This window comes from Dasypus novemcinctus, chromosome 3 (assembly GCF_030445035.2).
Source record: "Dasypus novemcinctus isolate mDasNov1 chromosome 3, mDasNov1.1.hap2, whole genome shotgun sequence".
Taxonomy (NCBI): Eukaryota; Metazoa; Chordata; class Mammalia; order Cingulata; family Dasypodidae; genus Dasypus; species Dasypus novemcinctus.
The window spans coordinates 144,444,928-144,458,154 of record NC_080675.1 but is presented as its reverse complement, the minus strand read 5'-3'; the positions used below and the strand labels follow the sequence as shown (position 1 = coordinate 144,458,154).

Sequence of the window (13,227 nt, the reverse complement as noted above, 5' to 3'; positions counted from 1 at the left end):
TTTAGCACCTGGGAAACTAAGGCGGGGTCGTAACAGCTCTACTCTTACTAGCCCTGGTTTACTGTATTACTCTTTGTGGTTCTCCCACTCACTGCCCACACCTTAGTAAACAGTCCCTTTGTAAATAAACCGTCCTCAGTGGGAGAAGTCACAAGGCTGACTGGGGTGGTCTTATAGGACCAAGGGTGAATGAACAGAAGGATCAAGGATGACCACCAAGGAGAAGAGGACTGTCATTATAAGGTCCAATTTGACCCTTGTCTAGGAGAGCAGGAAGAATAAGATAGGCAATAAGGGAGAGAGGGCATTTTAAGTGGTGTGGAGGCAGCCATGATCCCAAGGCATTCTGGGAAGAGATGTGACTGCCTGGAGGAAGACTTTGGGTAGAGAAAGAGTGAGGGACACTTTTGGAAAGCCAATAAAAGCTGGAACGTAGGGATCATAACTACTAGACTGAAGCCCGGGATTTTATTCCACAAGCAAGGGAGACTTTGGATGGTCCTTCAGAAGGGGAATGGTCCAATCATGCCAAGCTATTTTAGGAACATTAATCTGGCAGTGGGAAGCAGCCCACAGTGTTGCCAGTTGGGTAGCCCTGTACAAAGGGCACAAAGAATGATGCCAAAAGTGGCTCACCCACTCCCTGTTTCTCCTCAGCTGTGGGGGCAGAGGCTGTGCAGGCGTTACCCCCAAAGCAACTCTCACACTTATGCCAGCCTCAAAAGAGCAGAGAGGGAAGAGCATCGCATCCTCAAGATGTAAGAGAAAACACATTCTTGGAAGAGATCTCATCTCAAAACTGTCCACCCACAGCACCGAGAATAAGGGATAGGCAATCTGTTTCTCCTGGCATCTGATTCAGAATACTCCGCAGGCCAAGAGGACCTAAAAGCATTCCTCTGCTTATGTGTGTGAGAACAGCCCAAAGGGGGACCATCTGTCTCAGGACGGGACCAATGTGGGGGCAGAAACAGTAGCCCCAAAGGGGTGTTATTTCAGAGTTTCCAAGAAAGCATCCTACAAATGTCCCCATCCACTAAATGGAGATCTCTCTATAGCATTCTGTTCTGTTCTTTGCTAAATGGAAGCCCCCCAAGTGGCAGGGGGCACACTTTAAGAGGTTCTACATCACTAACATTCACTGACACATGTGGATGTGTCTGAGGGTGAAAGACACCTGAGGGCTCTGATCATCTGAGATAAAGCAAGTCCAGACCTAGTAAGCATCAGAAAAGTTGAAGGGACACAGATTTAAGAGGCAGCAGCCCCTCAAACTACCTGCAACAAATTTTGCTCAGGGCTGACCCTCTACTGGATGGGACTGGGAAGGACTTCTGCTTCCTCAAAGGGGCTCCACGAGCTACTCTAAGGTCTGCTTCCCTGACCAGGCCCTGGTGATGCAAGGGTTATTATAGCGCAAGTGAGACGTGAAGCAGTAGAGAGCTTGGATGAAGAACGGAAGAGGCTATGTCCAAGTCCTGGAACACTCAATCCGTGAGGAGTCAGGTGGAAGAGCCAGAGCCAGCAAAGAAGAGGGGATAGGTGAGTTGAGAGAAAAATCAGAAAGTGGGCGTCATAGAAACCAGGAGGGAAAAGGAGGAGGAAGTGGTCAAATGCACCAAATGTTCCTGGAGGGCAAGTATCATGGTGACATTGATGAAAGTCATTGATGATTTCGACAAGAGCACTGGTTTCAGTGGAGTGGTAGAAACAAAGGACTGATTTAAGTACCTCACCTACCGTCTGGGGTGTATGTTTATCCCCATTTTATAGACAAAGAAGCTGAAGCTGAGCGAGATCACGTCTTTCCCAAAGCCTAACAAGTGGTGGAATTGGGACTCCACTTTGTTACTCTGCTGCCTATGATTGTGAGGCCATGGATGGGAGGCCTAAGGTCAAAATGATGGTGATGGTGACAGTGATGGTGATGTTGACACTGGTGGTGACATTTGGTGATGATGATCTTGACATTGATGATGATAATGCCGATTCTGATGCTGATGTTGGTGATGCTGTCGGCCGTTGTTCAGATGGGGAAGTCAATGATGCCTGTGTAGTAAACACTGGATAGTCTGTTACATCAAACAGATGTAAATCTGTGACCCAGTCAGTCAGCAGCCCACAGGCTTTTGGATCTTTGAGCCTCAGTTTCCTTGGCTGTAAAATAGAGACAATGTTGCCTGTCTCAGAGCTGCCATAAGAATGGCATAGATGAGAAAGCTTCTAAAGCATCCAGCTCCTAGTTGGTCCTCAATAAATGTGTATTCAATTCATTTGTCTCCAGGACAAATTTAGGGAGGGCAGGGAGCAGGGTAGTGCACATCAGTGCATGGGCCTTGGCTTTCCCAGCTGGACTCGGCTCTCCTCGGTCAAGCTCCACTCCTCAACCAGAGTTCAGTCCTGGCCATCAGAGTTCAGTCCTGGCCTGCCTCCCAGGCCCACCACTTTACACCCACACTGGGCTCCAGCTATGCTGTCCTGCCAGGATCCCCACCTACCACCCTCCTGTCTGTCCCCCTGGTAGATGTATGCCAAGATCTGACTCCAAAACTAGGGCTCTTTGCCCTCAACAAATTCAAGTTTCTTCCCGGTCACAGCCCCCACTGAATGCCCACCACTTACTTACGGAACCCTTTCATTCTGAAATCTCACTCTTAGATCAAGCCATCTAACTGCCACAGGGCTTGGGCTGCTGTTGAAGGAAGGTGAATGTTTCCTGGACTTCAGAGAATGTCAGTCCAGGCACCTTGTGTGATGAGAAGAATTCATGCTCTGGCGTGAATGTGTGAGGACAGGGACCTGCCCACCCAGCCTAGCTTGAGTGAAGCTCTGTAGGCTTTAAATGCTCCACAGTCAGCTCTAGAGCCAAGGGGCAGGAGGCAGGCCTGTTCGCGTTTGCTCCGAGGGGTCCACCTACCGGGAAAAGGCAGGTAAGTCAAACAAGCCTGTTTGTTCTCCCAGCACAGCAAACAAAACACAGGACTAATTCTCCTCCCAGGCTCCCTGCCGGACCCCAGAGGCCTGATTAAAGTAATGGGAAGACAAATATTTTCCTGGAGAAAATGATAAAACTTGAGGCAGGAAAAGCAAACAGCATGGTGGTAGAAAGGGCAGCTGTGGGGCTGGGTGGAGCAGCCCCAGGAGCAGTTACAAAAGATTTGGGAAGCGGGGAAGGATGTGGCCCAGGGGCTCTCAGGGGAGGGATGGGCTGAAGGAAGGGAGGACTTTGTTCAAGGCAGCAGGGGCATTTCAGATGCAGTGGGAAACTGTCTTCCTCCTCCTCCTCGTTCTTATTGAGGTGGACAGGATTCTGGCAAAAGGAACTGGCTTAAAGCCAGACACTCGCGGGTTGGATTCTGCCATGCATCCAGCCATTCATCCATTTGGGCAGCGGTCGGCCCTCTCATGCGTGTCTATGGAGCACCTACTGTGTGCCAGGCTCTGGCCGGCGCTGCGTGGTCTCAAGCCAGTCCTTTATCCCTCTGAGCCTCAGTGCTCTCATCTTTAAAACAGGTAATGGTACAGGATTGTTGGGAAGAAGAAAGGTGACGTTGCAAAAAGCACTTGGCACCGGATCTGGCCCATAACCGACCCTCAGGAGGCCCTCCCGCCAACTCTAGGCTGGCTTTCTCCCCACTCCCTCCCTCCTCGTCCCCATGCCCCTGCCGGGCATGCCGTCCCACCGCCCGTGCCCATTTGCTCTGGACTCTTGGCCTTTACCTGTGCTCGTCTCCTGCCTCACACGCCCATCCCAACCAGTGATCTCCCCTCAGCGGTCCCTCGGGGAACCCAAACCAACCTCTTCATCTCATCGTGCCCCCAAAGCAAGTCTCCTGTTCATTTTCACGAATGCCCCTCCATCCTACTAGTGCCCTTCCAGAAAAGCAGGAGGCCTCCAGGTTCCCCCTTCCCGCCCACCCCAACATGTCACCTGCCTGCAGGGGTCATGCCCAGCCTCAGCTCGGCCATCCCGCGGTCCCCAGGCTTATCTTGCTCACTCAGGACTCCAGCTGGGTTCCCACTTTTCTCCTTCCTTTTTGGCTTCCTGCCTCTTACTTAGACCTCAAAACTCCACTTCAGCACTTCTTCTTCCAGGAAGCCCTCCCTGCTCCATCATCCTGGGTCATCTGTCTGCCCTGTGCTCCTGGGCCTGCCTTTGTCAGCACGTCACCCCCTGCTGGCCTGAACCTGCCTCCCACTGCACAGTGAGCTCCTCCAGGCCAGGAATGCCACTGGTGCGTCTCTGTGTTTTCAGGGTCCAGTCAGGGGCTTGGCACTTGGTGTCTCAAGAAAGACTTGTGATGCGTGGTTCAGGGCCAGGCCCTGGCAACGAGCCAGAGGTGGGGGCTCTGAGAACAAGGGGCCAGGAGACTCGCCCTGTCCACTGAAGTGCGCATGCGGGAAAGGGGTGGTCAAGGACAGCTCCCAAGAGGAGGAAATGTGCGAGCTGAGATGAGAAGGAAGAGAAAAAGTTACACAGGAAAGAGGACCCAGGCAGAGGGAGAGGCAGGCTCTGATGACCCCTGAGAAGTGCAGCCAACTGTAGCCAAGAGGCCTCAGAGGCCGGAACTTGGGACTTTTCCTAAAGAGGTGGAAAAGCTGGGGTCGGGGGTGAACCTGAACTGAGGTGGGGCTTGACCCCTTTGTGTTTTGTAAAGATCCCGCAGAGTGCTGTGTGAATGAAGCCAAGGTCAAAAGGCTGCACTCTCAGGAAGCGGACTTGGCCCAATAGATAGGGCGTCCACCTACCATATGGGAGGTCTGCGGTTCAAACCCCAGGTCTTCTTGACCCATGTGGAGCTGGCCCATGCACAGTGCTGATGCGCGCAAGGAGTGCCGCGCCACGCAGGGGTGTCCCCCATGCAGGGGAGCCCCACGCGCAAGGAGTGCACCCCGTAAGGAGAGCCGCCCAGCACGAAAGAAAGTGCAGCCTGTGCAGGAATGGTGCCGCCCACACGGAGAGCTGACACAGCAAGATGACACAACAAAAAGAAACACAGATTCCCGGTGCCGCTGATAAGGACAGAAGAGGTCACAGAAGAACACAGCGAATGGACACAGATAGCAGACAACGGGGGGGGGGGGGGGGGAGTGGGAGGGTAGAGGAATAAATAAATAAATAAATCTTTAAAAGGGAGGGTAGAGGAATAAATAAATAAATAAATCTTTAAAAAAAAAAAAGGCTGCACTCTCAGTTAGAAGGCCAAGGCCAAGGAGAGGGGGCCGGTGCCTGCAGCAGGTGAGGGCAAAGAGGAGGGGAGGCGGATTTAGAGGCGGAGTCAAAACACTTTGACAATGGGTTGCATGCAAGAGACAAGGGAGACAAGGGAGAGAGAATGAATGCATTCTTTTCTCAAAGACCCAAGAGTTCCCAGCCAGCCCTCCCATGGGGATCTCCCATTCCTCCAAACTGACGCAGGAGTCCCAGCACCAGCACTGGCCGGCCAGCTCTGCCCTCCTCCTTCAAGAACTGAGGATTCTGCCCAACAAAGCCACCCTCCTCCTACTTCCACCCTCAATCCTAAGCTGTGCCCTAAGGCAGGGGGGAGATGCAGGGGGAGCACTAGCACTTATTGAGCACTTACTGTGCACCAGGTGTATCAATAGGCCCTTTACATACAAGTGTTCATTTACTCCATGCAGTAGTCTATGAAGAGGAGCAGATGTGGCTCAAGTGGTTGAGCACCTGCTTCCCACATGGAGGTCCTGGGTTCGGACCCCTGCACCCCTTAAAAACAAAAATAAACAACAAGCAACCAAACGAAAAACACCAACTCAGGGGAGCCGATGTGGTTCAGTGTTGAGTACCGGCTTCCCACCTATGAGGTTCTGAGTTCACTTCACGTAACCTACTGGCTCACATCGAGCAGACTGCGTGGGTTTGAATGCCAGCTCTGCCACTCTCTCCTGTGTGACCCTGGGCAAGTATTTAACTGAGTCTCAGTTTCTTTATCTGAAAAAAAATGGGGATATAAATTAGCCCTAATTTCCTGGCTTTAGACTTTGGATGTACAGCACTGATCCCAGCTTCTAGTACAGGCTCAATATTTTTTTTTTTGATTTTTTTATTTTTTATTGACTTTGTAATAATATTACATTAAAAATATATATGTGAGGTCCCATTCAACCCCATCCCCCCACCCCTCCTCTCCCCCCCCCCAACAACACTCGTTCCCATCATCATGACACATCCATTGGATTTTGTAAGTACATCTTTGGGCACCTCTGCACCTCATATACATTGGTTCACATCATAGCCCATACTCTCCTCCATTCCATCCAGTGGGCCCTGTGAGGATTTACAATGTCCGGTGATTGCCTCTGAAGTACCATCCAGGGCCGCTCCATGTCCCAAAGACGCCTCCACCTCTCATCTCTTCCTGCCTTTCCCCATACCCTTCTTCCACTATGTCCACTTTTCCCATTCCAATGCCACCTCTTCTATGTGGACATTGGATTGGTTGTGTCCATTGCACCTCTATGTCAAGAGGAGGGTCAGATTCCACCTGGATGCTGGATGCAATCCTCCCATTTTCAGTTGTAATCACTCTAGGCTCCATGGTGTGGTGGTTGTCCTTCTTCAACTCCATCTTAGCTGAGTGTGGTAAGTCCAATAAATCAGATTGTAGGTGCTGGAGTCTGTTGAGGCTCAGGATCTGGCTATCACATTGTCAGTCCAGAGATTCAAATCCCCTAAATATATCTTAAACCCCAACATTAACTGCACCTCCAGCACATTGGCATGAAAGTCTTATGAAGGGAGATCCCATCTGAGTCCAGATTCATCACACATAAACACCATTTCCAAAGAGGGGCCATCTGCCCTGGTAGTTAACCCCATCGGCCATGACCATAACTCCCGTGGGTCTCTTTAGCCCTCAAAGGAACCAATATCTGGGGGTTGTATCTGCTTTATCTGTCTCTCTGACTCTGCTCAGTTGTGCATGAGGGCAAACCTTCTGCCAGCCTCCAGACTCTTTTTTAGAAACTCGTAGCCATATAAACTCATTTCTCCTTTCCATTTCCCCCTTACTTTAGGTCAAACAGCATTTTAAAGTCATGGTATTTTATTTTATTTTATTTTTTTTTTTTTAATTTTTTTATTTTTTATTGACTTTGTAATAATATTACATTAAAAATATATATGTGAGGTCCCATTCAACCCCACCCCCCCACCCCCCCCCTCCCCCCCCCCCAACAACACTCGTTCCCATCATCATGACACATCCATTGGATTTGGTAAGTACATCTTTGGGCACCTCTGCACCTCATATACATTGATTCACATCATGGCCCATACTCTCCTCTATTCCATCAAGTAGGCCCTGTGAGGATTTACAATGTCCGGTGATTACCTCTGAAGCACCATCCAGGGCAGCTCCATGTCCCGAAGACGCCTCCACCTCTCATCTCTTCCTGCCTTTCCCCATACCCTTTGTCCATTATGTCCACTTTTCCCAATCCAATGCCACCTCTTCTATGTGGACACTGGATTGGTTGTGTCCATTGCACCTTTATGTCAAGAGGAGGCTCAGATTCCACCTGGATGCTGGATGCAATCCTCCCATTTTCAGTTGTAATCACTCTAGGCTCCATGGTGTGGTGGTTGTCCTTCTTCACCTCCATCTTAGCTGAGTGTGGTAAGTCCAATAAATCAGATTGTAGGTGCTGGAGTCTGTTGAGGCTCAGGATCTGGCTATCACATTGTCAGTCCAGAGATTCAAATCCCCTAAATATATCTTAAACCCCAACATTAACTGCACCTCCAGCACATTAGCATGAAAGTCTTATGAAGGGAGATCCCATCTGAGTCCAGATTCATCACACATAAACACCATTTCCAAAGAGGGGCCATCTGCCCTGGTAGTTAACCCCATCGGCCATGACCATAACTCCCATGGGTCTCTTTAGCCCTCAAAGGAACCAATATCTGGGGGTTGTATCTGCTTTATCTGTCTCTCTGACTCTGCTCAGTTGTGCATGAGGGCAAACCTTCTGCCAGCCTCCAGACTCTTTTTTAGAAACTCGTAGCCATATAAACTCATTTCTCCTTTCCATTTCCCCCTTACTTTAGGTCAAACAGCATTTTAAAGTCATGGTATTTTATGTAGACATGGATATTCTGCTGATCCGCATTGAACCTTCCGTATAAGGTCATTTTCCAGTTGCATCATCAGTTGGTAGTTGATAGTGGTCCCTCGTTGCCAGGGAGGCTCATCCCCGGGTGTCATGTCCCACGCTGGGGGGAAGGCATTGCATTTACATGCTGAGTTTGGCTTCGCAGGCTCAATATTATAGTACTAATTTTCACTGTCACCATTTTACAGATGAGGAAACAGCAGGTGAGAGCTGGGGCTGGGAACAGGACCTGGATCTGTTAGCTCCAGGGCAGTGCTATTTCTTTCACCCCACCACTCCGCCTGCCATTGCTGCCCTAGGAATTGCGGATTGTGCGTTTTTGTGCTTCCATCAGGCAACTGGAAAATACTCGTGGAGCACCTAGTGTTTGAGAAACTTTGTGCCAGGCCCTTTGGACAATGCAGAGGAGACAGTATGTTCTCTGCCCTCAAGGAGCTAGCAATCTACTTGGTAATATGAGACATAAAAACAGTATTCCAATACTATTGACGATCAGATAATCATCAATAAATGGCCACAAAGGGAAATCAACACCTAATGCATTTCATTTTCTTATAATATTGGCCCAAATTGTGAAACTGCAGTCCAAATGAATATCACAACCTGCAATCGGGATCAAAATGATTAATTGCCCCAGGACTACCCAGGAACCTTCTGACTTGGCAGCAGTCTAGGTGAAAAAGACTCCAGGGTTTTAGGTAACCCCAGAGCTTAACATGAGCCCATGTAGGGCTGTGGCTGTTTCAAAAGCGAATGTGATCCTGGGATCAGGACTGGAGGTATAATGTTTAGGTCAGCAGAGGTTATGGGTTTGGAAGGTATCAGCCCTGGGCACCACATTTGGCTGGGAATGCAGACCAAGAACGTCACCCCAGAGGTGAGAGGTCTGGGAGCCATGCCCTGGAAGAACTACCTAAAGAAAATGTGACTGCAGCCTGGGGAAGGGGGCAATGCCACAGCTGAACGTGGGTGCCATCTCCAAATGCATGGCCTGCGGCTCAGCCCAGAAAGTGGCACGTCAATGCACAAGGCCAGCCCCACCACTTTCCTGGCTGGGTGACCTTACCAAGTTATTTAACTCCCCTGTGCCTCAGTTTCCTCACCTGAGAGTTGGGAATAATGATAATTCCTTATGGAGTGGCTGTGAATTTTAAATGAGGTAGCAAAGCTGGGCACGTGGTAGCACTCAATAAAGCTTAATCTCCTTCCTTCTCTAAGGTACCAAAGGCCCATGAGGACATGCAAGAACATTGATTACCTGTACAGAGGGCAGAGGGGATGAGGGAAACACGTGACCTCATTAGTGCATTTGCAGGATCCCATGAAATGGCCCACCAGGATTTAAGGACCCCAGCAGAAGTTTTCTACAGAGGGGACTTGGGGAATCCAGGGTCATAAGGTAGGTACGAAGAAATGGGGGTCCACCAAGAGGAGTCCAGGTTTCACCAAAGACAAATATTCCCTGCCTCTGAGCTTCTTCAAGGGCGCATCAGACCTCTCCCAGTCCCCTCAGCTCAGCCCCTAGCCTCCAGGGATCTTGGTTTGGTTTCCCTAGAAGCAGCCACTGACAAAGGACACGGGCACCTATAGTATAATCAGGAGGTGATCCCAGGAAACACGCGTGCGGATGGGAAGGGGGAATGTGAGACAGGAAAGGATAAAAGCCAACCAAGTGCAATTAATGAGCAGGCTATTGCTGCAGGCAACTGAGGCTCAGCCCCTCTGGCACCTTTTGAGAAACTAAACAGAGTGAGCTCCCAGAAGCTGGGAGGCTGGGAGACTGGGAGGCTGGGAGGCTGGGAGGCTGGGAGGCTAGGGCATTTACCCACCAATTCGCCTTCTCTGCCAGTGTGGGTTGCCCCTGGAGCCATCAACTCCCCTGCATGTCCAGCCAAGTGCTCCCCACTATGTCAGCACGAGCTGCTTTTCCTCCCACCGCTCATCTGCAGGCTTCTTTCTTTCCCTGCACCTAAGTGCTGAGAAGCCAGGGCCCTGTCCTGAGTCCACTCCCTACCTCGTTCACCCTCAATGTTCCTCACAGGTCTAACTGCATCCATCTCTTCTGGGGACCTGTTAGAATGCAGATTCCTGGGCCTGGCCCAGCCCTACCGAGCCAGAATCTCTGGGAACCAGGCCCAGTAATGTGTCTTTAAACAAGCTCCCAGGGCAGGGTTGCCAAAGGAAATACAGGATGACTAGTTAAATTAAAATTTCAGATAAACAGTTAGAGGTAGGGCAAAAGAGATGCATGATATATTTGGGACATACTTATACTAAAGCACTTCTGCAGTTTATCTGAAATTAAAATTTAGCTGGGCGTCCTGTGTTTTTATTTTCTGAAGATGGCAACCCTATCCCAAGGTAATTCTGAGGTACCAGAAAATTCAAGAACCTCTTATATAATCTCCCCCAGTTACCTGATCCACATACCACAGTTCCAATTACCAGCTCCACATTAGTGACTCAGATTTCTTTCTCACCCAGATTTCTCCCCTGCTGAATTCCATATATCTGATGGCCCACTGGACATCTCCAATTCATTGTGTCCAAAAGCGAGCTCATTATTCCCCATCTGCCCCTCACACCTCTCTAAGACCTGCTCTTCCTCCTCCTCTCTCTCACTTGGTAGACCCACCATCCCACTGCTGCCCAAGCCAGTAACCAAAGGGGTTACCTCAACGACCCCTTCTTGGCCCTGTTGTCCCCTAGTCAGTCACCAAACTGGTGACACTTTTCAATGTCCAGCATTAGTGTGGTTAGCTGAAACACGTCCACATCTCAATCCCCAGAACCTGTAATGTCAAACTCACATGGCAGAAGAGAAGAAGGTAGAGATCTTGAGAAGGGGAGATTATCCTGATAGTCGCGACAGCCCGATGTCATCACAGTGGTCCTTAGAGGAGGCTGCAGGAGGAAAAGACAAAGCAGCAATTGGAGTGAAGGTCATGAGCTAAGGAATACGAGTGACCTCTAAAAGCTGGAAAAGGCAAAGAAACAGATTCCTCCCTTGATCCTCCAAAAAGAACCCGCCCTGCTGACACCTTGACTTTAGCCTGGTGGAAGTGATCGCAGACTTCTGGACTCCAGAAACGTAAGAGAATAAACTTGTGTTGTTGTAAGCCACCAAATTTGCAGAAATTTGTTTGCAACTGCAACAGGAAAGTAATACAATCCATTGGCTTTTCTCTTTTCCACTACCTTTGCCTGGCTTCTATCCCTCTCCCCTGCAGTCTCCTCCTAAGTGTCTCCAGTTTCCAGCCTCACCTCCTCCAGTGCGTCCTCCGTAGACCACCAAAGTGTTCTCCCCCCACTTCATGCCCTTTGCTGGTCCTCCAACACCAAGGACAAGGCCAGGAGCATCTTCAGTTCAACTTTCAGGATTTGGCCCTTGACCATCTCTCTTTCCTCATCTCCCTTCACTTTAAACCTTCATACTGCTGGATTTCTGAATTCACTACATGGTTTCAAAAGCTCATATTTTTTTTTGTTTCTGACAAGAATGCCTTTCTCTACTTGTTTTTCCAACCGAACTCCTACTCTTCCAGCTAAATCCAACTCAGATATAACTCTCTCCAGGAAGACTTCCCTGACTTTCCCAACAAGTTAATGATAGCTCATTCCAAACTTACACAACAATGCCTTGATCAAATTTCCACTGTTGCAGTTTTGCCACTAGATTCTTAGCTCCTTGAGGACTGGAACATATTTTTATTTGCTTTGGCATCTTCAGGACTTATGATGTATTCAATACATGTTTGTTAAACTAGAACAAATAAAGTTTTCTCTAAGCTCCAACAGTCTATGAGGTTGTGCTACTGTTTCTTAGGGCTTTCTCCAAATCAGTTATTCCCTACAAAGGGGTAGAAAAGACAATTCTTTCCACCCTCCCCCTCATTAATAGCCCTATTAATTCACTCAAAATAAATAAAAATGAATAAGTGCTCATTTGTCATGTGGACTTAATAATCCAAAATTGCATTGTCTTGGCCCAGAATGTTAACATATTTCACAATATTTGCAAGTCACCAAGAAGAATTTAAGATCCAGTGTCTCCCTCACTTAAACACACACACATACACACACTGCCCTAGGGTCTGCAGGAACTAGGAAGGGAAAAACAGAACAAAAATCTGGACTTTAAGGATTCCTAAAGAAAGTCCCATCCAGACTAGGAAACTGTTGGTCAACAAAGTCCCTAGACCTTCTAGAAAAGATTCTGAGGTTCATGGAAAATTGTAGTCAAAGGGACACAGACTTCTGTTTAGCTCCACTCCTAGACATTAAACCCTGAGCCTCCATTTCTTTCTAAAGAAGTCTGGTCATGGAGCTTTAAAAGCCATATGTGAGGGTGGGAGGAAATAGAAAAGGTCTTTTTCTTTGCCACTCCTCTCCTGCAAACCTCCGCCACTTGCCAACATTTTCTGGGTTAAGAGGAAGCTCCTGTCTGTCCTACCTGACCTTCTGCAGAACCTGGGTGTCACCCAATGCCCAGGGGAAATAGAAGAGGCATGTCAGACGAAAGGGAGGCCTTGGAAACCTCCCCTCCCGGAAGCTGCAGCCTGGCCTTCGGTGACGACTTCCTACCTCTGGTGCCCCAACCCGCCCAGCCTCTGTGTGAGCCTCGGATTCCCTGAATTAACACTCTTCGTACTTGGAGCTGCCTTTTTCCTACTGACTGGCTGGCACTACAGCTCGGCAACCTTAGGCAAGTTACTCCACCTCTCACAGGCAAAATGGGGCAAATGACACATACTTCACAAAGTTGTTGTGAGGACTAAATACGATCATCCATCTGAAAGTCTCTGACCCATAGTCAGTGCTCAAACAGCCCTGGTTCTCCTCTGCCCCTTCTCCTTGGCAATGCTTCATGTTTTCCTGCTTTTTCACAAGCCCCAAGTGACCATTTTACGAAGTCTATAATATAGACGGTCCCTGGTGGGTAATCTTGTCCATAAGACTAACTTGCATTAAATTCAGCAAGCAGTTACCAACATTACTAATAAATGGAAAGGATGGAGCAGAAAGGAAAGAGACAATAGAGAAGAAGAGAGCGAACATTTGAGAGAGGAGTAAATTGATGAAGTCCCT

The 13,227-nt window shown here is 49.0% G+C and overlaps 1 long non-coding RNA gene across 2 annotated transcripts in view; it reads right to left on the bottom strand.

Moving 5' to 3' along the window:
- The window catches only part of LOC101442113 (uncharacterized), a 34,450-nt gene extending 21,749 nt beyond the window's left edge, over positions 1-12,701 (bottom strand). For both annotated transcript variants that reach the window (XR_011648449.1, XR_011648448.1), the window contains exons 1-3: positions 12,593-12,701; positions 11,769-11,902; positions 10,950-11,043 (exon numbers count right to left, since the gene is read on the bottom strand). This is a non-coding gene — a long non-coding RNA (uncharacterized lncRNA). The remainder of the gene's footprint in view (positions 1-10,949; positions 11,044-11,768; positions 11,903-12,592) is intronic.
- Positions 12,702-13,227: the final 526 nt, after the last annotated feature.